Here is a 24152-nt window from a genome sequence, read left to right as displayed (position 1 = left end):
TGTTGGATGTTGAGCCCCTACTCAACAAAAGACTGCAAGGGAAAACAAAATGCAGACGTTTATTATAGGTCCTGAGGCACAACTCCTGGGCCACGTGAGGAGGTTCAGGCAGGGAGCAGGGTGCAGTCAAGGAGCACGGGGCAGGACCTAGGGCACATGTCTTTATTAGGCTCCATGGATGGAGTGATTTTGGGTTCTGGCGCTAAGGTCAGATAGGTCAGTTCAAACCCAAAAGAGCAGGGTTTTGGTAAACTTCAGAGGTGGGGGGGTCTTATCTAAAGGGAAACAAGGGGAAGGCCTTGGGTAACAGGGGACAATGCGTATCACAAGGGCAGCTGGGGGAGTCATATCAGGAACTTACATTTACTGTGACCCTGTGGGCTGTTATCTAGGACATGCCCTCAAGGGAAGGGCTGGTGTCAGTTCAAGACCCGTGCAGGCCACTTGGCCACACAAAATAAATGCCAAGGCAGCAGTATTACCAAGTAGTTTAGCTAAACACTCAACAGTCACTGTGCTTGAAGATTTATTTTGGGGGCGAGGGGAGATTTTAAAATTATAAACTCACTTCGTAATTCAGAATATTTATTCAAATGATATGCTTCCCATTGGTGATTTGTGGTAGGTTGTATGTTTAAAAGAATATTTCATCTTAGTTGTCAAGTGTATGTGTGGGGAGCATTTGTAGTAGTCCCTTACTATCCTTTTGATGTCTGTAAATTCTGTAGTTTTTTTTTGTTTGGTTGGTTTTTTTTGCGGTATGCGGGCCTCTCACTGTTGTGGCCTCTCCCGTTGTGGAGCACAGGCTCCGGACGCGCAGGCTCAGCGGCCATGGCTCACGGGCCACTCTGCGGTATGTGGGATCTTCCCGGACCGGGGCACGAACCCATGTCCCCTGCATCGGCAGGCGGACTCTGAACCACTGCGCCAGCAGGGAAGCCCTGTAGTTTTTTTTTTTTTTTGATATGGACTATTTTTTTTAATTAATTAATTAATTAGGCTGCGTCAGGTCTTGGTTGCGGATCTTTCCTTGTGGTGTGCAGGCTCTTCGTTGTGGCGAGCGGGCTTCTTTCTAGTTGGGGAGCACGCTAGAGTGCGTGGGCTCAGTAGTTGCCCCACGGCACGTGAGATCTTAGTCCCCCAACCAGGGGTCGAACCCGCATCCCCTGAACTGGAAGGCGAAGTCTTAACCACTGGACTACCAGGGAAGTCCCTCTGTAGTGTTAACCAAAAATTCAACTGAATAAACTTTAAAGATCTAGTTGGCTTCATTGATTGATATATGAATAGGGCAGCGTCCCGTACAGTGAGGAGAGGGGAGCTGTAAAGGGCTACAGAAAAGGAGAGGTTTTTTTAAAGGCAAGGCAAGAAGTCATAAACAAAAAAGATAACTTCAGGCTTAGGTCACCCACCTGTGGTGGACAGAAGGGGTCTGTGTGGCAGAGGACCTCATGTTCCTTTGGAGAATGGAGAGGGCCCATGTGACACATGACCTCACTGGCGCAGACCAGAAAATTCCTGACTGACCTGTTAAGACAGCATTTCTGGGGGAGGTTGAAGCTTCAGTTAAGTTATCAAGACCCGGTTTTTTGGGGGGTTTTTTGGCCACACCATATGGCATTCAGGATCTTAGTTCCCCCACCAGGGATCGAACCTGTGCCCCCTGCAGTGGAAGTGCAGAGTCTTAACCACTGGACCGCCAGGGAAGTCCCTCAAGCCCCAGTTTAGTGGTGTGGCCTAGCATGAGTGATTCCATTTTGGCCTGTGGTTTTCTTTTTAACAGCAGTAATGTTCCCTGTTTCATTTGATGTTAGTTATTTGTGTTTCTCCTATTTTCCTTCTTTTTAAAAAAAAAAAAATTATTTTTTTTATTTGGCGGCGCCGGGTCTTAGCTGCGGCACACGGGATCTTCCTTATGGCATGCAGGATCTTTTAGTTGCAGCAGGAAGGCTCTTAGTTGCGGCGTGCATGTGGGATCTAGTTCCCTGACCAGGGATGGAACCCGGACCCCCTGCCTTGGGAGTCTGGAGTCTTAACCACCAGACCACCAAGGAAGTCCCTCTCCTGTTTTCTTTGGTAGTTTTGATAGTGGGTTTTCAGTTTTATTTTTTTCAATTAACCCGATCATCTTTGGGACTGTAAACATTCATGCGAAGGGAGTAACCGGAGCAAGCAGCTCACTGCACAAGGAAGGCAACATTTCCAATACTCTGTTAGATGTAACTAGGTGAAGGCAAGAGCAACGAAATACAAACCACTGCCTGTCTGTTCTCAGGAGAAGAGCTGGATTCAAGAAAAGGGTCCTTAGTCATTCCTGCCCCCACAGACCAGCTCCCTCACTACATCTGCCCAGCAGAACTGCACATTGGCTGTGGACCCGAGACTACTGGGTACCTCTTTTCTTTTTTTCTTCTAAATGAGAGTGTTTATTGAGATTTTATTTCTCTGTTCCACCATAATGTGTTATGAGTGAGGAGAGCTCCACATGGGGCTCTGAATTCAGGGGAGTCTCATGAGATTATTATGAAATTCTCATTTGTGATTGAACTCATGTCTAGGTAGAAATGTTTTTTTCTTTCCTCTGGGACCGGGGTAAATATATTTTGTGTGAACAAAGGGCAGACAAATTATTTCTGATAGAAGCTGTACTAACATATACTGTAATATTATTTCCAATCATTTATCACCATCCTGTGAGATCATACATGTCTGCCCTTTGATATCAAACTTGGCCACTTGACTTAGGCAACCAACCCTTCCTTCCTTTTGAGAGGACTGCACTTCCCTGCCCATTTCATGCAAGATTGGCTTTGTGAGTTCCTGGTGTGAGTAGAATGGTATGTTTCAACTTTAAATGGAAGCTTTCAAAACCTTTGTTTGCTTTTTTGAACCTTCTCTTCCTGCTGCAAGAATGGTAGATCCCAGATACACTGGAATTTTACCCTGAATCCCAGAATCAAGTTAGAGAAACTAGCAAGAGGTGAATAATGATAGATATCATATGAGCAAGAAATAAATGTTTGTTGTTATAAGCCAGTAAGAATTCAGGGATATTTGTTACCACAGGGAAACTTGTAGAAAGCTGACTGGTACACTTTCAATGACCTTTTTTTTTTCCTTACCCACCTTAACCACCCAAGGTTTAGGTTACAGATGGGAGTTCATTATTCCCAGTAATTGTTCCACCTTTGAAATCTTGATTTCAAGATCCCCTTCCTAAATATTACCCTCATTCCTTCCATCATATATTCACTGTTTGCATTAGTATATCCATTTAATTTTAATTCATCTAGAAATATATTACCTTTCATTGTCTAACTACCCTTAATGGATTGTGTGTTCTCAGTTTTCACATGTTTAACTGGTTTATCATATCAGATACTTGTAACAACCTCAAGAAACTTGCCCTCTTTCACTGTGATGCCTTCCTTCACCTACCTAAACAAGCCTCAGAACTGGATGAGCTCAGTTAAGACTTAAGTCCCCTTACAAGCAGGAAGTTCACACTGAGGGCCAAAAGGCCCAAGCAAACAAAGAAAAAAAACGGAAGAGCCCTTAGGCTTTTAGGTGTTTTGTTAAATTGCTATCCCTTCTCCAAGGGTGCTCTTTTTAATTTCTCCGGCTATAGTAGCAAATTATAAATTTGATACATTCTGTTTTCATTTTTATTCAATTCAGAATACATTCTAATTTCCTTTCTGATTTCTTCTCTGTCACAGGGTTGGTCACAAGTCAGTCATTATATTTCAAATATTTGACTTTCCAGATATTTTTGTTAATGATTTCTGTTTTAATTCCATTGTGGTCATAGAGATATTTTGTATAGGATTCTTTTTTTTTTTTTTTTTGTATAGGATTCTTTTAAAGTTTATCCAGACTTGTTTCATGGGCCAGGATGTGGTTAGTCTTGGTAAAGTACTGTGTGCACTTTGAAAGATTGGTTAAAATTCTTGTTAGCTGGATTGTTCTTATAGGGGAAAAACTCAGTTCCCTTCCCCCTGTGGAGAGAAAGATCCAGTCCATCCCACCGTGTGCTTCTTTTCTCTGTGTTTCCTTTATGCTCACACTATTACGACCTTCACTCTGAACACTTCGCTTCTCACACTTTTGGTCACCAAACGTGGAAGTTTTTCCCCACAACAAGCAATTCTCTGCAACACCAACTAGGTGTTTCTCACTTAAACTCAGTTCTGACACTATCTACCTGGAGAGAGCATCACATCCCACGGATTAGGGCTCAGCCCACAACACTGCCCCAGCCCCCGCCCGACACACTTCAGACCCCAGTCACAGGTCCAGGTCATCATCACCCTTGCTTCAGACCAAGTAGCTATAGATGGTGGATTCCAACAAGCCCCTCCTGGGATCAGTTTATTTGCTAGAGCTGCTCATAAAACGCAGGGAAACACATTCGCCAGTTTACTAAAGGGTATGATAAAGGATACAGTTGAAGAGACACATAGGGTGAGATCTGGGAGGTACCCCAGCTTAGGTGCTTTTGTCTTCATGGCGTTGGGGTGCATCACCCTCCCCATGTGGATGTGTTCGCCAGTCTGCAGCTCTCTGAACCTCCTACTGTCGGGATTTTATGGAGGCTTCCTCGTGTAGGTATAATGAATTTTTAGGGGTAGGGCTGAAAATTCCAAGCTCTAGTCATTGCTTGGTCTTCCTGCTGACCAAGCTCCCCTTATAGGATGGAGCCGCCCAGAGTCACCTCAGTAGAACAAAAGATGTTCCTGGTGCTCTTATCACTTAGAGAATCACAAGGTTTTAGGAGCTCTGTGCCAGGAACCAGGGCCACAGATCAATATATATATTTTCTGTTATCTCACAGTTCTATAAATCTCCATTTCATTGATTAACGGTATTGTTAGAATCTTCCAGGAACTTAACCGATTTTCTGTCTGTTCTTCTACTGTTATTGACAGAGGAAGCATGGAAATCGCTGACCGTAAGTGTGGGTTTATTTACTTCTTGCAATCTTGTCAGTTTTTTCCGAGGGTTTTGAAGTTCTGCTGCTGGATGCATAGTTTTTATGATTGTCATGTCATTCTGATGAACTTAATCCCTTTATGATTATGAACTAGATTTCATTATCCCCGGTCTTGTTAGTTGCTCCTCAATCTACTTTGATCTTACAATCGCCACTCTATTTTGAAGAGTGTTGATATGGTTTATCTTTTTTCCATGCTTTTACTTTGTGTCCTTTAATTTTCAGAGTGCATTTCTTGTGGGAAACATAATGTCATCTCTCTTTTAAAAATCTAGTTGACAATGTCTGCCTTTCAGTTGGGGTCTTTAGGCCATTTGGTTTGAAAGAGATAATTATATAGTTAGATTTAAATTATTATCATGCTATTGGTTTTATATTGTCTGCTTTGTATTTTCCACTATTTCCCCTCTTTTTCTGTCTTCTGTAAAACAACTGAATTTTTTTATGGGTTTGTTTAAACTCCTTTTTCGGTTCATCACTGTTAGCTGTAACTATAAGTGTTTGCTCTAGGGGTTTTACTATACAGCTTACTACAGTCTATATTCAAGGACTTTAGCGCTACTTTCTATAGAGCATCCGAGCCTTACACACATATACTTCCATTTCTCCACTCCTGCCCTTTGTGTGATCATCATCATAGATTTTACTTTGACACATACTATAAACCCAAACTAGATGGTTGTTTTTTTAAACAATTATATTTCAAAGAAACTTAAAAATAAGAAAGGTATGGCTTATGTATTTACCCATGTAGTTACTGTCTCTGGTGCCCTTCATTCCTTTGTGCAGGTCATGGCTCAGCAACCTACAGAACAGGAGCCAAATACAACCTGCCGTCTGTTTTTAAACGCCATATCAATGTAATTAGAACACACTTACGTTGAGGTACTATGGACCTAATAAGGGCAGAGTAGAATAGTTGTAACAGAATCAGTCTGGCTTACAAAGAATAAAATATTTGCTATCTGCCCCTTTACAAAAATGTTTGCTGACTTCTCATGGAGTGTCACATTTTGATTTCGTATCTCAGTTACTATAAAATTTGGGACATAATGCATACGGAAAAGTCAATCTGGTACTCAGGTATTAGGCAGTGGTGACACAGGAATTACTCTTTTTTTAAAAAAAGTTATTTTATTGAAGTACAGTTGATTTGTAATGTTAATTTCTGCTGTACAGCAAAGTGATTCAGTTATATATATATATTCTTTTTCATATTCTTTTCCATTATGATTTATCACAGGGTATTGAATATAGTTCCCTGTGCTACACAGTAGGACCTTGTTTTTTATCCAACCTATATATAATAGTTTGCATCTACTAACCCCCCGCAACTACAAGTCTGTTCTCTATGTCTGTGAGTCTGTTTCTGTTTTGTAGATAAGTTCATTTGTGTCATATTTTAGATTCCACATATAAGTGATAGCGTATGGTATTTGTCTTTCTGACTTAGTATGATGATCGCTGGGTCGATCCATGTCGTTGCGACACAGGATTGCTCTTACTTGGAAAAGTAAAACTGGAAATAATTGGCAGTCGGTAGGTCTTGTACTCATTCAGGGGAAATACAAGTGATATGAGATGGTTGCAATTTGATTCGAAAGTACAGTGTCTTATTATACGTTAAAATATTTTGATGACATTGACACTGAAGGAACAACTGAGGCTTAAAAGCGTCCACTTACTTTACTTGTCATGCATTCATAAGTGGAACTAGCAACATACCCCTACATAGCTACAGGGGTCGATACAGGAAAAGTGTGTATATAACTAGTCCTGGGATCAAGTCTCTCAGGCAATTTTGACAAATGATATTAACTATCTTTCCATTAATTCATTATACTGCCCCATCCCCATGTCTTCTCGGCAATACTGAGGATGCTATAAAGAAACATGTCTGTGTGTCCTTCAAACAGGTAATCATGATTTTGGATCCATTACTTATACCTTAAGCTCTCTAGGGAATTATATCATTTTTAAAACGAAGACTCAACATGCAGAAGTATACACAGCCTATTTATATAGGGTGGCTTTTTAAGTCCTGAAAAATAAAAAAATTCTAACTACAAGAAGTCCCAAATTTTAAATGTCTCCAATAGAAAATTAATATCACACCTCACCAAGCCACACAATAATTATGGCTGTTCCTCAATCATTGTAAATATGTTCCCATCCTGGCAATTTTCTCCTGTTTCCTTCACCGAATTGCCCTTCCCCATTTGTATGACACACTCAGGGCCACTGCAGTGACCAATGGGCTTGATCCTTGTAGAACTGGAATGGCACGGCAACATTTTTGTCCTTACCGGTGTTAGTATGAAATAGCCCATTCAAAGGGTTCTGTGTTTCACATAGTTTGTAATCCCTACACAGACAGATCCAGCTCTTGTTTCCTTAAACTGCTTAAATTAACTCTAATTGCAGGAGTGTTCCTGGGTCCAAACACCACCCCACATCAAGCCCCCGCCGAGACTGCAGTTCCCAGACCAACATAAGTATCCCACACTACTTTAAGCTTTTACCTTAAAACTGTTACAAACTGTTAAACCAAGGAGGAAGCAGTGGTGCAACACAAGACCCTCAAGCATTTCTAAACCCAGACAGGATCAAACGGAGGAACGTGCAGCGCCCGCCCCGCCCTCTCACGCTCCCGGCGCTGGCTTGGGTCCACGCCCCGCCCCTCGCCGTGGCTCTCTGCTCAGGCCCCGCCCCTCCCCGTGGCGCTCTGCTCAGGCCCCGCCCCCAGCCGCTGCTGGCGGGCGTCTTTACTCCACGGGCGCGCAGTTTGCTGCAGATCCCGAAGCAGAGAACGCGGAGCTGACGTCGCGGTGGGGAGTGTGAGTTAACCGTTCTTTGCTAGTTAAACCTGCGCCTGGTGGTCCCCTCTCCGTATCCGAGGTCTGGGGTCGCTACGGACCTTGAAATATCTGCTCCCCCACCCCAAGTTAATTCAGTTGTGGCCGTGAGAGGCCTGGGGTCTGATTTCCCTTTGGTGTAAAATCCAGAGATAATACATATAATGCACGAAATACGTAGTAACTTATAGAAAAAAGAAGTCATTTTAATACCGACGTGGTACTTAATTTTGTAAGTGTCCCGTAACAAATGTTCAGGAAATAATTTAAGTAGAATTTCAGCTTTGGGTGCTGATAGTGGAGCTTCTTCCTTGAGTCTTAGGTCTATTATTCTCCTTTTCTGGCTTACAAGACCAGGGTAATATACTACAAAGACTCTTCATTTTAGGAGATTATTTTCAATGATGCTAGTTACTGGTATTAGAGCTAGAATTTAAAAGAAACAAAATGGATGCTTGTTGTTCGAGAATAACGGGTCCTCTAGGGTTTGTCCTCCAATTCATGTGTCGATAGGTCTGCTACTCGTACTCAAAATAGGCATTGGCTGAGGGGTTGGAATGTTATGCTTCGTTGTTTCAATGTATGGAGTACTGGTAAAGACTGAAAGAATTAGAGCTAGTACTCCTATAAGTTTATTGGGAATTGATCGTAGAATTGCGTACGCGAGTAAGAAGTATCATTCTGGCTTGATATGTGGTGGTGTATTAAGGGGATTTGCTGGGGTGTAGTTGTCTGGGTCTCCTAGCAGGTCAGATGAGAATAATACTAAGATTAGAATCAGTGATAAGATACCTAGGATGTCTTTGTATAGTAGGGGTGAAATGGGATTTTGTCTGTGTCATATGAGATTCTTGTAGGGTTATTAGAGCCCATTTCTGGAAGGAATAATAAGTGAACAGTTGCTAGTGCTGTAATGAGGAGGGTAAAATGGAAGGCAAAGAATTGTGTTAGAGTTGCTGTGTCTACTGAAAAAACGCCTCAGATTCATTCCACAAGGCTTGTGCCGATATAGGGAATTGCTGAGAGAAGACTGGTGGTAACTGTCGCTCCTCAGAACGCTGTTTGTCCTCAAGGTAAGACATAGCCTATGAATGCTGTGGCTATACCTGTAAATGGTAAAATGATTCCAGTATTTCATGTTTCAGAAAAGGTATAGGATCTGTAGTATAAGCCTCGTCCTACATGAATGAATTGGCAAATAAAAAACATGGAAGCTGCATTTGCATGTAGATATCAGATGATTCTAGTTTACATCTTGGCAGATATGTTACTCATAAAAATGCAGTTTCTGTATCTGATGTATAATGTATTGCTAGGAATAAGCCTGTCAAGATGCGTAGAACTAAACAGATGCCTAAGAGAGAACCAAAGGTCCATCATGATGAGATGCTTGATGCAGCTGGATGATCAATGACTACATTGTTGATAACTTTTATTAGTGGGTGTGATTTTCAGATGTTGGTCATTAGTGTTCTTATAGTTGAAATACAGCGATGATTTTTCATGTCATTGGCCGTGGTTAGATTCCATGTAAGAATAATGGCAACATACATTGTATTTAAGTACTATTTTTATAATTAGTTTTGTGGGTTTTTCTTCTAAACCTTCACCTGTTTATGGTGGACTTGGGTTGATTGTGGGTGGTGGTGTTGGTTGTGGAATTGTGTTGAATTTTGCTTTTGGGTTTAATGGTGTTTTTAATTTCTTTAGGGGAAATGTTAGTAGTATTTGGTTATACAACAGCTGTGGCTACTGAGCAGTATCCTGAAATTTGAGTTTCAAATAAAACTGTTTTAGGTATATCTTTTTGGAATTAATGATAGAATTTACAATAGAAAATTGATGAAGTGATAGAATTTTCTGTGCTTTAAAGGACAAGGAAGTAGAAATTTTATTTGTTCAATGGACTGGGGGACTGAGTAATTTATGATTCAGGTGATTCCGGATTTTTTAGTGAGGAGGCTATAGATATTGTGGCGTTGTATAGTTACGGTAGCTGATTCAAGGTAATTGTTACTGGTTGGTCATTGCTTACAGTTACTATAGAGGTTACTCATGGTAATTAAATACTGTTATGCTTAGGGTAAGGATAATGAGGAATGAAAGGAAGTATAGTTTGATTAGGCCTTTTTGGTCTGATACAAGTGAAGAAAATTTTATTTGAATAAGATAATTGGGTTTTGGTAAGATATTTTCTAGTCGAATTAAATCCAGTAGGGAAGATGCTGAATTTTGGCTTGCTGAAAGTGGTGTATAATGGGAAAATACCCTGAAAGTTTTGAGATTTTGAAGAAGTTTGAGGGATAATTAAGTTTTAAATTTTATGCAGCAAGGTTGATTTCAGGTGCTAGAAGAAAGCCTAGGACGGTTACGGCAAGGGCAGTTGGTTTCAAGTAAGGAGGCACAGTTATTTGTGGGATTGTTGTTGGGGGAATGTTGTTGGAGATAAGAAATCCGGAGAAACTGCTTCCAGCTAGTAGATGCCTAAACAGATGCCTAAGAGAGAACCAAAGGTCCATCATGATGAGATGCTTGATGCAGCTGGATGATCAATGACTACATTGTTGATAACTTTTATTAGTGGGTGTGATTTTCAGATGTTGGTCATTAGTGTTCTTATAGTTGATATAGAGTTGATTAGGAGTGGGTCGTCTTCGTTAAGTAAAATTAATTGGACAAGCACGGTTGTCCTCAGAGTGGGAGGAAAATAACGTGAGTGCTACCGACAGCTGTGAAGGATGTGGCGATGGGGGTTATTAAGAGGGCTCAGGTGTTGGTATACAGCATGTTAGCGGATTCGATAATAAGATCTTTAGGATAGAAACCTGTGAGGAGTGGCATCCTGGTAACGTGAGACTTCCAATAACGAGGGCTGTTGTGGTGAAGGGCATTGCGTTACCGAGGCCTCCTACTTTTCGAATGTCTTATCTGTCATTTAGACTGTGAATAATCGACCCAGAGCATATGAATAGTATATCCTTGAAACAGGCGTGTGTGCAAATATGGAGAAATGCTAGATGAGGCTGGTTAATGCCGACGGTTACTATTACAAGGCCTAGTTGACTCGAAGTGGAGAAGGCAACGATTGCGCGCATATGGCTGTAGTAATGTGGTGATGGCTCCTACACATGATGTTGTTGTTTGGATAAATGTATTCTTTTCTATTAAAGGGTAAAAGCGGATCAGTAGGAAGATGCCTGCTACAACTGTCGTGCTCGAGTGGAGTAGGGCTGAGATGGCAGTAGGACCCTCTGTTGCTGAGGGAAGTCATGGGTGGAGGCCAGTTTGGGCGGGTTTTCCCGTTGTGGCTAACACAAGTCCCATCGGGTAGATTTGGGTGGTTTAGGTTAAGTATGAAGATTTGTTGAATAGAGACCATGCTGTTGATACAGTGAATCCAGCGTCTCCAGCGCGTTGTATACAATTGTTTGAAGAGCGGCCGTATCTGCGTCTGCTCTGTCACGGCATCGCCCAATAAGGAGAAAAGACATAATTCTGGCTCCTTCCCATCCAGTGAAAAGTTGGAGAAGATTGTCAGTGGGAACACGAGTTAGTATTGTGGGAACTCCCTGGCAGTCCAGGGGTTAGGACTCCGTGCTTTCACTGCCGAGGGCCTGGGTTGCATCCCTGGTCGGGGAAAAGAATTTAGTATTGTGACAAGAAACAGGAGTAAATATTTTAAAAATTGATTAATATTAGGGTCTGAGTGTCTGTATCATATTGAGAATTCCATACTAGATCATGTGACAGATTAGTGCCGCCAGCACAAACACTGAGAAATAATCTCGTGAAGCTAAGTGGTAATAAGGTTCGGATTGTGATTCCCTGTCAGTTTGAGAGCTTTCTTGTTCTGCAAGAATAAGTATTGTGGGAATCAGGCTGGTGATAAAAGCCTGTGAGATAGTGGTTTTCACATGGGGTGGATGTACATTCCTTTCCTAAATGTTGGACTTTGTTGTTATAATCGGCATTGTTACTATGAACAGTGTGACTAAAGGAGGTGAGAAAGTTATTATTTTTACGTGGAGTTGCACCAGTTTTCTGGTTCCTAAGACCAGTGGATAACTACTGTCCTTTAGAAGCTTGAAAAAGCCATCCTAACAGGTATGGACACGTGAATTAGCAGTTCTTGCATACTTTTTTGGTAAATAAGATTTAGTCTTCTGTTACTGGAGTCACAATCTACTGTTTGGTTCTTTTTTAAAGTATACTTACAGTATAAGGTCCTAAAATGATTTGGGGATTTAATGATAGGAGTAAGAGAGGTAACGGGTGGAGACTTACGATGTGTAAACGATGGCTTAATATTATTGATATGTATTTGCGTGTATTTGCCTCCTTCAGCTTTTCGGTCTCCGGTCCACGTAGACATCACCTTTAGGGTCGTTTTCCTCCATAAAACCCTTTACGACCTCCCCCGCCCCCCCCCCATGTAACGTCCCCTTCCACAAGGTGGATTCGCGCCCCCCAGCCTGGCCCTCTCGGCTCCTTGAGAGCAGCGCCGGTCGCACCGCTCCTGGAGAGCCCACGTCCTCTCCCTGGTCCTGGGGTTCTGGAGAGCCCGCCCCTCTCCTGAGACGCCCTCCTTCCCTCCCAGCCCCTCTGTCCTCGCGTCTCCTCAGGCCGGTCCTTCTGCTCCGCAGGCCTCCCCTTCCTAGTCAGCCCTTCCCCTCACCCCGTGTAGGGAGAGGTGACCTGGGCCAGCCTTGTGACACCCAGTGTTCTTCTGTCTGAAATTCCACCCCGCTGGAAAATGTGTAATCAGCGGAAAAGTAATAGTCAATCTAAGAAAGAAGTGAAAAACTTATTTTTGCCAATCTGAGGATTATAACCCTGGAGACAGCCCCTTAGAGAGCTGTGAGAACTGTGCTGAAGAGGGAAGAGGGAAGGCTGGTGTATAGCTGATGCTGGGAAGGGGTACAGGCAGTCAGGCACGCATCTTGGAAGAAGGTAACTGCTGTTCTTGAGGTACACATAGCTTAGTTAATGGCTTTAGTGCTTTGCTAACTATGGTAAGATGTAAGAACCCAGGTTCATAAAAATTTTTCCTGCAAACGCTTGACTATCTGAAGGCCGGTTCTGCCAGTTTTCCCAGTGCCTCATCCTGCTCTGCCCGGAATTCCTGTCAGGGTGGCTGCAGGTCAGTGACCCGGAATTCCTGTCAGGGTGGCTGCAGGTCAGTGACCGCGGTGGCTAATGTCTTGAATCTTGTAGAACTGGATGATGGGCAACATTCTTTTACAATCTGTTCCCTTTCGGTCTTAATTTCATCCAACATTTGGGAGGCATTTTGTGACCAATTTGTCCCACAGTACTAGGAATGCTTATTCTCAGGTCCAGTGAGCAACCTTGTCTTCTAAGCGTTCACCAGCCCATTGCTATCTGGGCCTTTCAGGAGTAGGGTCTTGTTTTTTTTTCTTTTTTTTGGCTGCGTGGCATGTGGGATCTTAGTTCCCCAACCAGGGATCGAACACACGCCCCCTGCACTGGGAGCTCGGAGTCTTAACCACTGGACCGCCAGGGAAGTCCCAGCAATGCTCCTTTTTAAATGGTAGCTTCCAGTTAATTTGCAGGGCTTTAGACCCTTGTTGGGTGTTGCTCAAGAGAAAAGCAGACCCGTTATCACTTTGAAGGGTGTTAGGCAGAGTCCACATCAGGGGGTAATTTCCTTGAGGGCTTTAACCACTTCAGAGGCTTTTTCTCTGTCTGGGTGGGATAGGCCTCCACCCATCCTGAAAAAGTGTCCACAAACACAAGCAGATACCTGAAATTTCCTGTGGCTCGAGGCATTTTGATGCTGCAGAAATGTGTCTCGGGGGCTCCCAGGAGCTCTGGTTCTCAGCGCAGAAAGAATGCAGTGAGAGGCAAAGTGATAGATAAGGACGTTGGTGAGGCTTCCGGGGCGGGTGAGAGGGTGCCGCCCTGGGAGCTTAGCTACAGTTTTATATAATCAAGGGAAAACTCCTCCACGTCCAGAGGGGCAGTTTTCTTGTCCCTACGTGGTCAAGTCGGGATTGTCGTGGAGCAACGGAAATGAGCAAAAAGGTGGTAACATATACTCTGTTAAGTCATCTCAGCTTTCAGCATGATGTCACCTTCTCCTTATATTTTGTTTTTAGTGTGTGCAGGAGTGTGTCCTAGGGGTCATCAACTTACTGAGCTCACTGGGCAGAATGTGGGTCTCAGGCCACCACTGTTGTATTGTTTGGGGGCGTGTCTCAGGCTTCTGTTGCATGGTTTTATTGCTAAGCAAGTCTGCTCTCTTTTTTTTTTTTTTTTTGGGGGGGGGGGTGGTATGCGGGACTCTCACTGCTGTGGCCTCTCCCGTTGCAGAGCACAGGCTCCGGACACGCGCAGGCTCAGTGGCCATGGCTCACGGGCCCAGCCGCTCCGCGGCACATGGGGTCTTCCCGGACTGGGGCACGAACCCGTGTCCCCTGCATTGGCAGGCGGACTCTCAACCACTGTGCCACCAGGGAAGCCCTCTGTTGAGTCTTTTATCTCAGTTATAGATTTAATCTTGTTTCTTGTCAATATCATTTGATGGTAAGGGTGGCTTCCTTGTCCCTCGAGAGACAGGGTGGCCCCTAATTTAGTAAGTCCCTTGCACTAGAGAGAGGGGACAGTCAGGCACAAACGGAAAGCAATGTAGAAACGACCGGCCGTTGTTGTTGCACAAAAGGGGTTCCTGGAAAGCGTGCCCCCGTCTCTTTCCTGACACTCCCGTTACATATTTCTTATGCTTGTTAAGGCTTCTAATCCTTTTGGTTAAGACTGAAAGGGTTGCACCGGTGTCTATGAGAAATTCTATCATGGCCCACCACTTAGTGACCACCCAAGGCTCGACACTAGTTATGTACATGGTATCTGTAGGCAGAGCCACTTTCAGCCTCGAGCCCCCTCAGTGTTCTGATTGTGAAACCATCAAAGGCCCCCGTCACTCTCTGGCGTCTGGGGCATTCCCTCCTCCAATGCCCTGTCTGTAAAGGGCGCGTGTCACAGTCCTTCCTCCAGTGTGCCTTTGGTCCACACAGGGCACACTGGTCCTGTATGGGTACCCATGGGCCTTGTGGTCCACCACAGCCAGATTGGCCCAGAAAGGCCGGCCTCCCCTTCGGGGGGCTCTGAGTGGACAAAGCCACTACCATCATTTGGGCCTTTTGTATATATTTCTCTGGGTGCGTTCAGCCTTTTCGGCCGTATCCCTATTATTGAAAACTGAATAAGCCAATTGGAGCAAATCACTCATAGGGGTCTGAGGGCCAGCAGTCGCCTTTTGAATCTTGCGCCTGATGTCTGGGGCAGACTGGGCTGTGAAATGTATAGCCAGAGGGCCTGTGCCTTGGGGGAGGACGGATCCACATTTATATACTTTTAAAATCTTCTGTTAACTTTTCTTGAAATACGATCAGATTTCCATCTGACCCCTGTTGGACTTCTTTCACTTGTTCATAATTGACAGGTTTCACTGTACATTGTTTCACAGCCTCTGTTGAACAATCATATGGTCTCATCCGTCCCTATCAGTAGAATTTACCTGATAAGGCATCGTGCAATCTGCCTCGGGGACAGCGTTGTTCCCCACCCGGTGTAGTGACTGGCCCTGCTGGGCTGTGGCTGGCTGCCAGCGTTATACGCTGTTTCTTCTCTGGGGTGCAGCACGGGATAGTAAACGCTGCAAATCCCCCCAAGTGAGATCAGAAGATCTCATTAACCGGATAAACTCCTTCGTGAAAAGTTCAGGGTCCTCAGAAAAACTTCCCAGTTGATCTTCTGCCAGACTTAGATCAGACATTGAGCAAGGCACACGGACTTCTAGGTTTCCTCGATTTCTGTCAGCAGCTTCCTCTCAGAGGCAGAACGGTAGGGGCAGTTGGCTGGTGACTTACGCCACTGCGGGTGCTGGCTGGTCCAAGACTGGGCCCCTTGGGGTACAGAGAAGGAGCTCCTGAATTTGGCCTCTCCCTCCTCACCCTTGGGTGCGCTTTCCCCTGGGATAAGGGCCTCATTTGGAGCAGGGGCTCCTGCCTGTGAGATAGCCCTTATTGGAGCAGCCACTTCCATGGCTGTAGCACCTTCCACCCGAGCAATAGTTAGCTATCCAAAAGTTTCCTTCCTTTGTCAAAATCCACCATGCAATTTAATCAAGATTTGTACTTACTACTTTAGATGTATCCCATCCAAAGTAGTCTCCCAGCCTGGTGTTAATGGCCAAGAAACTGTCCCAAAGGAATAGTACAGGTGTCCCCAGTGGTGTTAACAGTGAGTGGGAACTGGTCTGACTGTAAATTGGAAATAAAGGGTCAGCACCTGTAAGGGGCGTAGGGAGGGGATGACCGACATCAGGGCACTCCTCCGTTGGGCACTTCTAGTAATTCGGGGGAAAGTACCTTAAGTCTTGAAGTTGATTCCCTTCAGTTTCCTTGTGCATGACGTGCTTAAGAATACCTGTTAAGAGGCCTTTTATCTAGGACGGACACAGTCCTTTAAGTGATGCTTTTTCTAGTATGTATAATCCCCTGGTTATAGATTATGGGCATCTAATCTTCATCCAAAGATAGATTACGTGATCATCTTCAGAAACAAGCTTAGAATATCTTAACTCAATTAAGCTTTAGAATAATATAGCAACAAAGAGCTATTTGAAAAGTGAGTTTTAAGACAGTAGATACTGACCTCAATTGGCAAAACTAAAATTTAATATCTGTTAAAACATAATTTTTTCTTTTTTAAATAACCCTCAGTTTTACCAAATATAGCCAAATTAAGATTAATTTGTAAAATAAGTCTGGTTAATTAATAACATAGGCTTGTATTATAATTTGTCCAGTAAAGTGGTTGCCTTGATCACTAAAATTTATAGAAACTATACCCAAGGGAAAAACACGTTTTCATTTTATTTATTTTTTTGCGGTACGCGGGCCTCACATTGTTGTGGTCTCTCCCGTTGCGGAGCACAAGCTCCGGACGCGCAGGCTCAGCGGCCATGGCTCACGGGCCCAGCCGCTCCGCGGCATGTGGGATCTTCCCGGACCGGGGCACGAACTCGTGTCCCCTGCATCGGCAGGTGGACTCCCAACCCCTGCGCCACCAGGGAAGCCCAAAACACGTTTTTAAACCATTCTTTTTTCCACTGTGAGGGTATCAGCCTTGTAGCCAAGAAAGGGTTTAAACCATTAAATAAAAAATAGGGTTTGCCAGGGATCCAGGAGAAGCCAAGTGGCTGTCTTGGATTTCCCATAGCCCTGACTGTTCAATTTGCAGCTGTTATTTACCCATTTAATTTCGCTCATTTAGGAGCAGACAGTGGCCATGCTACAAGTACAAGTCTGACTATGAGGGGTTAATTTTCTTGCTGACAGATTTTACAACAAAAATAGTATGAACTTAGTGACTTTCAGCAAACCCAGGTACAATAAAAATACTGTGCTTAATGTTGATGACTCTAAAGACATGTCTATATTAATTAACAAACTTTAATAACAACAAACCTTAATACCAAATATTAATTTAATATTAAGTATTTCTCAGGTCATGTGAACCTGAAATCCATTTAGCTTAGTTTCTCTTGTATTCAGAAATGTTTAATTTGTAACACTTATTTTTTAAAGCCAATTAAATTGAGCTCATTTACAAATTAACCTTAGCAATACTATCTAAAGACAAGCCCACGTAAGACACACATATATCCAGACAGAGATCTCATAGTTTCATTTTAAAACTTGTTCATAAGACAGGCATTGCAAAACAAAACTTATCAGCTTATAAATAACAGTTGGAATAGTTAAGTTTACAGACTTGAGTACAACAGGGACAGACCTAGAATGTACGTGTCCTTCCGGGTCCCTAAACATGCACAGCATCTTTCTGTGGCAAGCCATGCTGACTGCCAGCATTCCTCTGGTTCCGTGTCTCTAAACATCCATATCATTGTTCCTCTGGTCTGTATCTAGATCTCTCATCAGAGTCCTAAAGCATTCGGGGTTGACCAGCCGCCTAAAAGGGGCACACATTGGGGGAGTGCCCTCCCCAGTCCTCCTGGCATCCACAGCCCCTCTAGGACCCGACCCCCCTCCTTCTTATCTTACCACTGCCCCTTTGTGGTCGCCAGCTGAAACCACTGAAATGTGTCTTGGGGGGCTCCGAGGAGCTCGTTCTTCAGGCAGAGGCAAAGTGATCTATTAGACTAGCATGCTTGTGAGGCTTGCGGGTGGGCGAGAGGGTGCCGCCCCCAGAACTTAGTGGGCTCCTGTTTTATAATCAAAGGAGAAGTGGGGAGGGGGAGAGGACCACCTCCTTCCTCATTCTTGAGTAGACGTCAAGCTTCCATCCTCAGCTCCGCCTCCACATCGGGTGGGGGATTTTTCTTGTCCCTACATGGCCAAACTGGGACTGTCATGGAGCAATGGAAGTGAGGAAGAAAGGTGGTAACATACACTAGACGATGATAAAGCATCTCAGGTCTCAGCATGATGTCACCTTTTCCTTGTGTGTTTTCAGTGTGTGCAGAGGAGCATGTCTAGGCGTCAACTTACTGAGCTCACTGGGCAGACGTGGGTCTCAGGCCACCCTTGTTTTATTGTTCGGGGGCGTGTCTCAGGCTTCTGTTGCTTGGTTTTGTGGTTACACACACCTGCTTTCTTGAGAGATCATTAACTTACAGGGGTCTCCCATGCTTTTTTCTTTACCTGCACTCCCCTAGTGGGATTAACTATTCAACCGCCTACTTTGTCCCTTTACTCTGTCCCTATCAACTTGAGCAAAGTCTAGTTGCCAGTCCTTGGTGGCTCGGGGAGTCGTCTGTGTTGGGTCCCCATCTGGGGAGATCTGAGAGCAGCATCTGGGTTATTTTTAGCACAAATCATGCAATTTTCAGTGACTCCCTGGATGGCCCTCCGTAGGTCAGGCCCCATTATACACTTCTGAATCCACTGTGAGGCGGCATCTCTCCCGTGGTGGGTGCTGTTACGAATGTGCTGCGGCAGTGTCCACGACAGCCTCAGAAATCAAGTCGGCTCCATGTGCGCTGATTTCTAGCCAGGCGCGGTGTGATCAAGAGTGAATTCCCTCTCTTCGGCCCTCTCCTCGTCCTTTTCTGAATATTCCGGCTGGTATTCTGACAAGTCAGTCTGCGGGAGAAGTGACCCTATGATGGCTTGGTAATCGCCTGCCTTTGCTATTTTCTTTGCAGCTTGGTCAGCTAACCGGTTGCCTTTTGTTATATGAGTCTCACCCTTCTGGTGGCCTGGGCGGTGCATTACGGCCACTTGTGAGGGCTTGTGGACTGCTTCTAACAGGGACAAGATTTCAGAAGCATGTTTTATGTCTTTACTGTTTGAAGTGAGGAGCCCCCTTTCTTTCCAGATGGCGCCGTGAGCATGCCCCACGGAGAATGCATAGCGAGAGTCAGTCCTTTCAAGGGTCACCACCACGTACCCAGCACGTCACCTACTGTGAACAGGTCCGTGCCTGCCTCAGCCAGGAGTGTCTGTTCGGCCTGGTCTGCCGGAGCGCACCAGCCCCACGACGCGCAGGCCGCAGTCGGGAGCGATGGTGGCTGGCTTTAGGGCCACAGTGACCTGAGATGTTACATTGGGATTGTCTAAGAGAATGGCCTGGTACTTTCCCATTCTCCCAGAAGTCAGCCAGTAGCCCCCCTTTTTGTTCCAGTAAAGAAAGGACATGGTGAGAGACATACACAGTGGTGGGTTGCCCAGGGTAAACTGCTCAGCTTCCGGAAGTCGGTTGCAAGGAGCTGCTACAGCTCAAAGGCCAGTGGCCATCCCTTAACCGTGTGTTCTAGTTGTCTTGAGAATTAGGCACCAGGTCGAAGGACATTCCCCAGAATTTGAATTAACACCCCAAGATTTGTCTCTCATGGCCATATAATCTTAAAGGTTTCTTTCAGTCCGGTTGTCCCAAAGCCAGAGCTGAGACTTTGTTTTTATTGTTTCAAAGGCTGTTTGGCACTCTTTAGTCCAAGTAAGGGGCTCAAAATCATGTCCCTTTAAAGCCTTATAGAGGGCCTTTACTCTGAGCCTATAGTTCGGGATCCAGATCCGATAGAATCCTGCCATTCCCAGAAACGCCCTGTTATCTGCAACTCTTGGGTGTTCCCAAGCCTGCAATTGCCCGCTTTCTATCAAGCAAAAAGACCCCGCTGCCCTCGGGAAAGGATAAAAAACCCAGCTACGTGACTTGCTGCTTACATCCTTGAGCCTTTTTCTGGGAGACCTTACATCCACAGTTGGCCAAATAGCTCAGGGTTCTGATGGTATTTTGTAGACACTTATCATTCGTAGGGCTCGCTATGAGCAAATGGTCCACATTTTGGAGGAAGAGTCCTTCATCCAGTATTAAGTCTCTAAGGTCCCCAGCCGACATTTCCCCAAACAAGGTAGGGGAATCCTTAAACCTTGAGGCAGGACCGTCCACCAATACTGTTGGACCACCTGTCTTTCTGGGTCCTGCCATTCAAAAGCAAACAGCTGCTGTGATTCTTCTGCAATAGGAATGCAGAAAAAAAGCATCCTTCACGTCCAAAACAGAACCAGCTGTTTGCTCCTGGCATAGCTGTGAGCAGAGCGTATGGACTGCGTACCACAGGGTGCAAATCCTGGATTTCTTCATTAGTAGCCCTCAAGTCTGGGACAAAGAGATGCTGTTGAGTTTGGCTGTTTGACTAGGAGGATAGGGGTTTTATGTGGGGACCTGCAAGGTTTAACCTGATTAAACCGACTTTTTGAGAACTGGCTAAATTCCCTTTTGGGCCCCTTGGCTCAGAGGGTGTTGTTTTCGATCAGGTGTCCCAGCGCATCCCTTTTTTTTGCCACGCTGTGCGGCTTGCGGGATCGGGATCTTAGTTCCCTGACCAGAAATCGAACCCGGGCTACCGCGATGAAAGCACCGAGTCCTAACCAGTGGACCACCAGGGAATTCCCTCCAGAGTCCCTTTTTAACATGATTTGTATTTGTATTGGCCAGTATCGGCCATGCATTTTTGGCCTTCCCTGGGCACGTGCCATCGACCCACACCTCTGCCTTAGCTTTTCACAGACCTGGAGCGGGGGGAATGGGGGTGGAGTGGGTGAGAGCTCAGTCTCCTTTTCTGGGGTGTCCCTGAGTGCCATCTTTAGGCTTACAGTGTGCTCCTGTGGGACCCTGATGTCAAGCTGTGCTGGCGAAAAAGTTGCCTGAGTGCTTAATTTACCGAAGAGGGGCTGATCAGACACACCGGCATATGTAAGAAACTGCGTTTCAGGGTGAGGTCCCCTAATTAGCCTTCTAGAGGTTATAGGAAAGAAAGACGTTGTCCTTCTCCAGAAACTCCTGTGACGGGGAAGGATTGAGATGTTTTCTGTGCCACCGTGTGTTTACCACAGAGTATGTTGCACCGGTATCTATCAGAAAGTCAATCAGCTTGTCCCCCACTGTCAAAGTTACCCGGGGCTCCTGTGGGGAAATTGGAATCGGACACGTCAAGTCCAAGGGAGCCTGGGCAGCTTTATTCATCTACAGAGCGTTGCGCTCTCTCTACCACAGGAGGGGCGCCCGTCTGTCTTGTGGTGTTTTCCAGTCTTTTCCAGTGCCCTTCCTCCTTACCGTAAGCATACTGTTCCCTCCCCAGTGGGGCTCACCTCTCTCCAGGCTACTTGCCTTCTGGGAATCCAGTGCTGGCACCAGGTAAGTGGCGTTAAGAAGTCTTGTAAAGAGCTCCTTTCGTTGTTCCCTGTTGGTGAACACTTTAAAAACAACATCTACCAGTTGAGAAGGGTTCATGCCAAATGCACCATCGAGCTTTGTAATTTTCTTATATCTGGGGTGCTTTGCCCAATGAAGGTCATATTTACCGTTCCCGTATTTCGGGGGGCCTCAGGGTCTGCATCAGTGTAGTGCCTATAAGCTTGATAAATTCTTTCTAGAAACTCAGATGGGTCCTCATTGGGTTTTGGTGTATCTCTTGAATTTTGTTGAAGCTCTTTTGCCTAGCTACTCCCTTTCGAAGACCCGCTGAGATACACTTCCTATAATGCTCTAGGTGCAGCATATCTCCGTCATTAGGTTCCCAGTCAGGCTCGGAACTGCCTGATTTGCTTCTGCTCGGAACTGCCTGATTTGCTTCTGGAGTTCCACCTGGTCCGCTAGATGGAGCTAGTGCACTTCCTCATCTTGTCACTGAGCATCCCCCTTTCATCCCCAGTAAGCATCATATTCAAGTGTGAATGTCCGCCCACGAGGGATGGTGAGTGGCAAAAATAGAAGTGAAAAGTCCAGTCATGTGGAGGTATGTAGGTTATGGTTTTTCCAGTTAAATAAATCAAATTGAGAATGGATGGTGCATCCATAGAAACCCAGCTGATTGGCCATCTGCATTAAGGCCTCCTCCTCCAGGATATCAGTGCAAGGGAAATTTCCTGCCCCAGAAGTGGCTCCTGGTCAAATGGGATGCCCTCTTGGGTCACAGATGGTGATACAAACTAGGGCCCTGTGCCCCAGAGGTTAACACAGAAACTTCTAATTGATCCCCATAAGTAGGGGAAACAGGAGGTGGTGAAAGGAGTGAATATGTTGGTGGCATGGGGGCAGTCGGAACAACCACTGGTGCAGCCTGCTTGGCCAGTGTTTTGAAATAACATGTTCTCAGTCTCATTTTCTCCCTCTCCCTCTTGTAGAACAGATCTTCCCCTGGTTTTCCTTTCAGACCACTGTACCATAAGGCAGCAGCTGTCTCACTTCTTTTCCTCATGATGAACCAGCGTAAATGCTTCTACATATGGAATCTCATCATTTTTATCTGCTCAATTCTAATTGCAAGATCGTATAAGTGAGCCATTCAGGGCACATTGCTCTCCTGATCCTAACATATACTGGGGCCACACACTATACAATAGAATATCATCTCTTTTTAGTCACAGGCCCATAACTATACTTTGCCCATTCATTTAAGATACGCCCCAAAGGGCTTTCCTTAGGGACAGATATATTTATAAGTTCAAGAGCAACAAAACACAAAAGGCACAAACAAATTCCATCGTGAATGAATGCAAAACAAAAGCAAACAAACTGCTTCACAGAGTTGCAACAAAAATTCCCCTCTGCAACAGGGTACCCCCGTCAAATGCAAAACAACTTGGCTGTTCCCTTACAGGAAAAGCCGAAGTTGAGAGGGTGGTATGTTCCCAGTTGTACACATCAGACATACCTACTGTCTGGAGCCCGTCGATTCCATCTGTATGGAGCTCCCAGATGTCGATTCCTTGCTCCCACTGCCAAGTGCTGGGGCATCTGGTGCCGCTTCAGGGAATTTAAAGGGAAGATCCTCAGGACAAGTGGTCCCAGCAGCTGCTAGGGCCTTACCCGAAAATTCCCCAACCGGGGCTGACCACAAGCAGCAAGGCTCCTGGCCGGCTTCGCCAAAATTGATAGAGAGTCCAAGGTCATTCTGCTTGCTGCACGACAGGCCAGTAAATTGAGAGGCGAGTTGCTGGGGCAAGCAGAGCGACTTTTTATTCGGAAAAGAAGATGGCGGACCAGTGTCTCCACGAGCCATCTTCCCCCAGTCAGATTTCGGGCTCCTTTTATACAGAGGAGGGGTGCTGCGTGGTTGGTTGTTGGAGGCTTGGTGGCTGCGCCGGCAAAGGGGGCGAGTGGGGGCTGGACTGCGGCCCGAGGAGACTGTGGCCACAGGGCCACACTGACTGCACCGGCGACGCCCCGCACGCGCCCTGCCCCTAATGCAGCAGTAGCCAAAGGCCTCTGCATGGTGTCTTACCAGTCTGTTGTGGTCCAGGAAATGGTTCTCTCTTGTTGCTTCTCCCCATATGTAGAGTTACACTATTAAAACCATTGGTCTTATAAGACTATAGATTTGGTCACTTGTTTCAAGCCGCCTAGTCATCATTTTTACCAGAGGCTCAGTCACACTTGGTAATGCAAGAAACAATCCTGTAAAACAGGCAGAACGCAAGTAGTACAGTAACATTAATACGGTCCTAAGTAAGTACTTAAAAGAGCTTCTGTTAGGTGCGGCCCAGTACCTCCCCAGGACTGGTGTTACCTTTAAGGTAAATGATATATTGTTATGGTACATAAAGTTCACTGAAGATGTCTAGATATACGGGGTGAGTGCTGAGTCATTACTGATGAAGGAGAAGGAATTTAATTTAAATTTTTCTGTCTTGCCTTAAACTGTGAGTTTTTATTTCATCACTGTTTTCCCAGGAAGCAGGCATCTTACTCCATCCCACATCCTCTGACTGTGTGGGCAGGGGGGATCAGAAGACACAGAGAGGGACTGAGAGAGC

At 45.1% G+C, this 24152-nt stretch overlaps 3 protein-coding genes across 10 annotated transcripts in view; 2 read left to right on the top strand and 1 right to left on the bottom strand.

Moving 5' to 3' along the window:
- Positions 1-24152, top strand: part of LOC116743779 (zinc finger protein 160-like) — a 334519-nt gene that overhangs the window by 30843 nt on the left and 279524 nt on the right. The gene's annotated exons all lie outside the window — the stretch shown is intronic.
- Positions 1-24152, top strand: part of LOC116743819 (zinc finger protein 415-like) — a 51269-nt gene that overhangs the window by 20654 nt on the left and 6463 nt on the right. The window lies entirely within an intron of this gene.
- The window catches only part of LOC116743797 (zinc finger protein 160-like), an 80743-nt gene continuing 73991 nt past the window's right edge, over positions 17401-24152 (bottom strand). For 3 of the 7 annotated variants that reach the window (XR_004346893.1, XR_004346892.1, XR_004346895.1), the window contains exon 6: positions 17401-23793. The gene's annotated coding sequence lies outside the window, so the exon portion shown is untranslated. The remainder of the gene's footprint in view (positions 23794-24152) is intronic. The other 4 variants (XR_004346897.1, XR_004346898.1, XR_004346896.1 and 1 more) reach the window with 4 other exon arrangements.

The sequence above is a fragment of the Phocoena sinus genome, chromosome 19 (assembly GCF_008692025.1).
Source record: "Phocoena sinus isolate mPhoSin1 chromosome 19, mPhoSin1.pri, whole genome shotgun sequence".
Classification (NCBI taxonomy): Eukaryota; Metazoa; Chordata; class Mammalia; order Artiodactyla; family Phocoenidae; genus Phocoena; species Phocoena sinus.
This window is presented reverse-complemented; position numbering and strand designations above follow the sequence as displayed.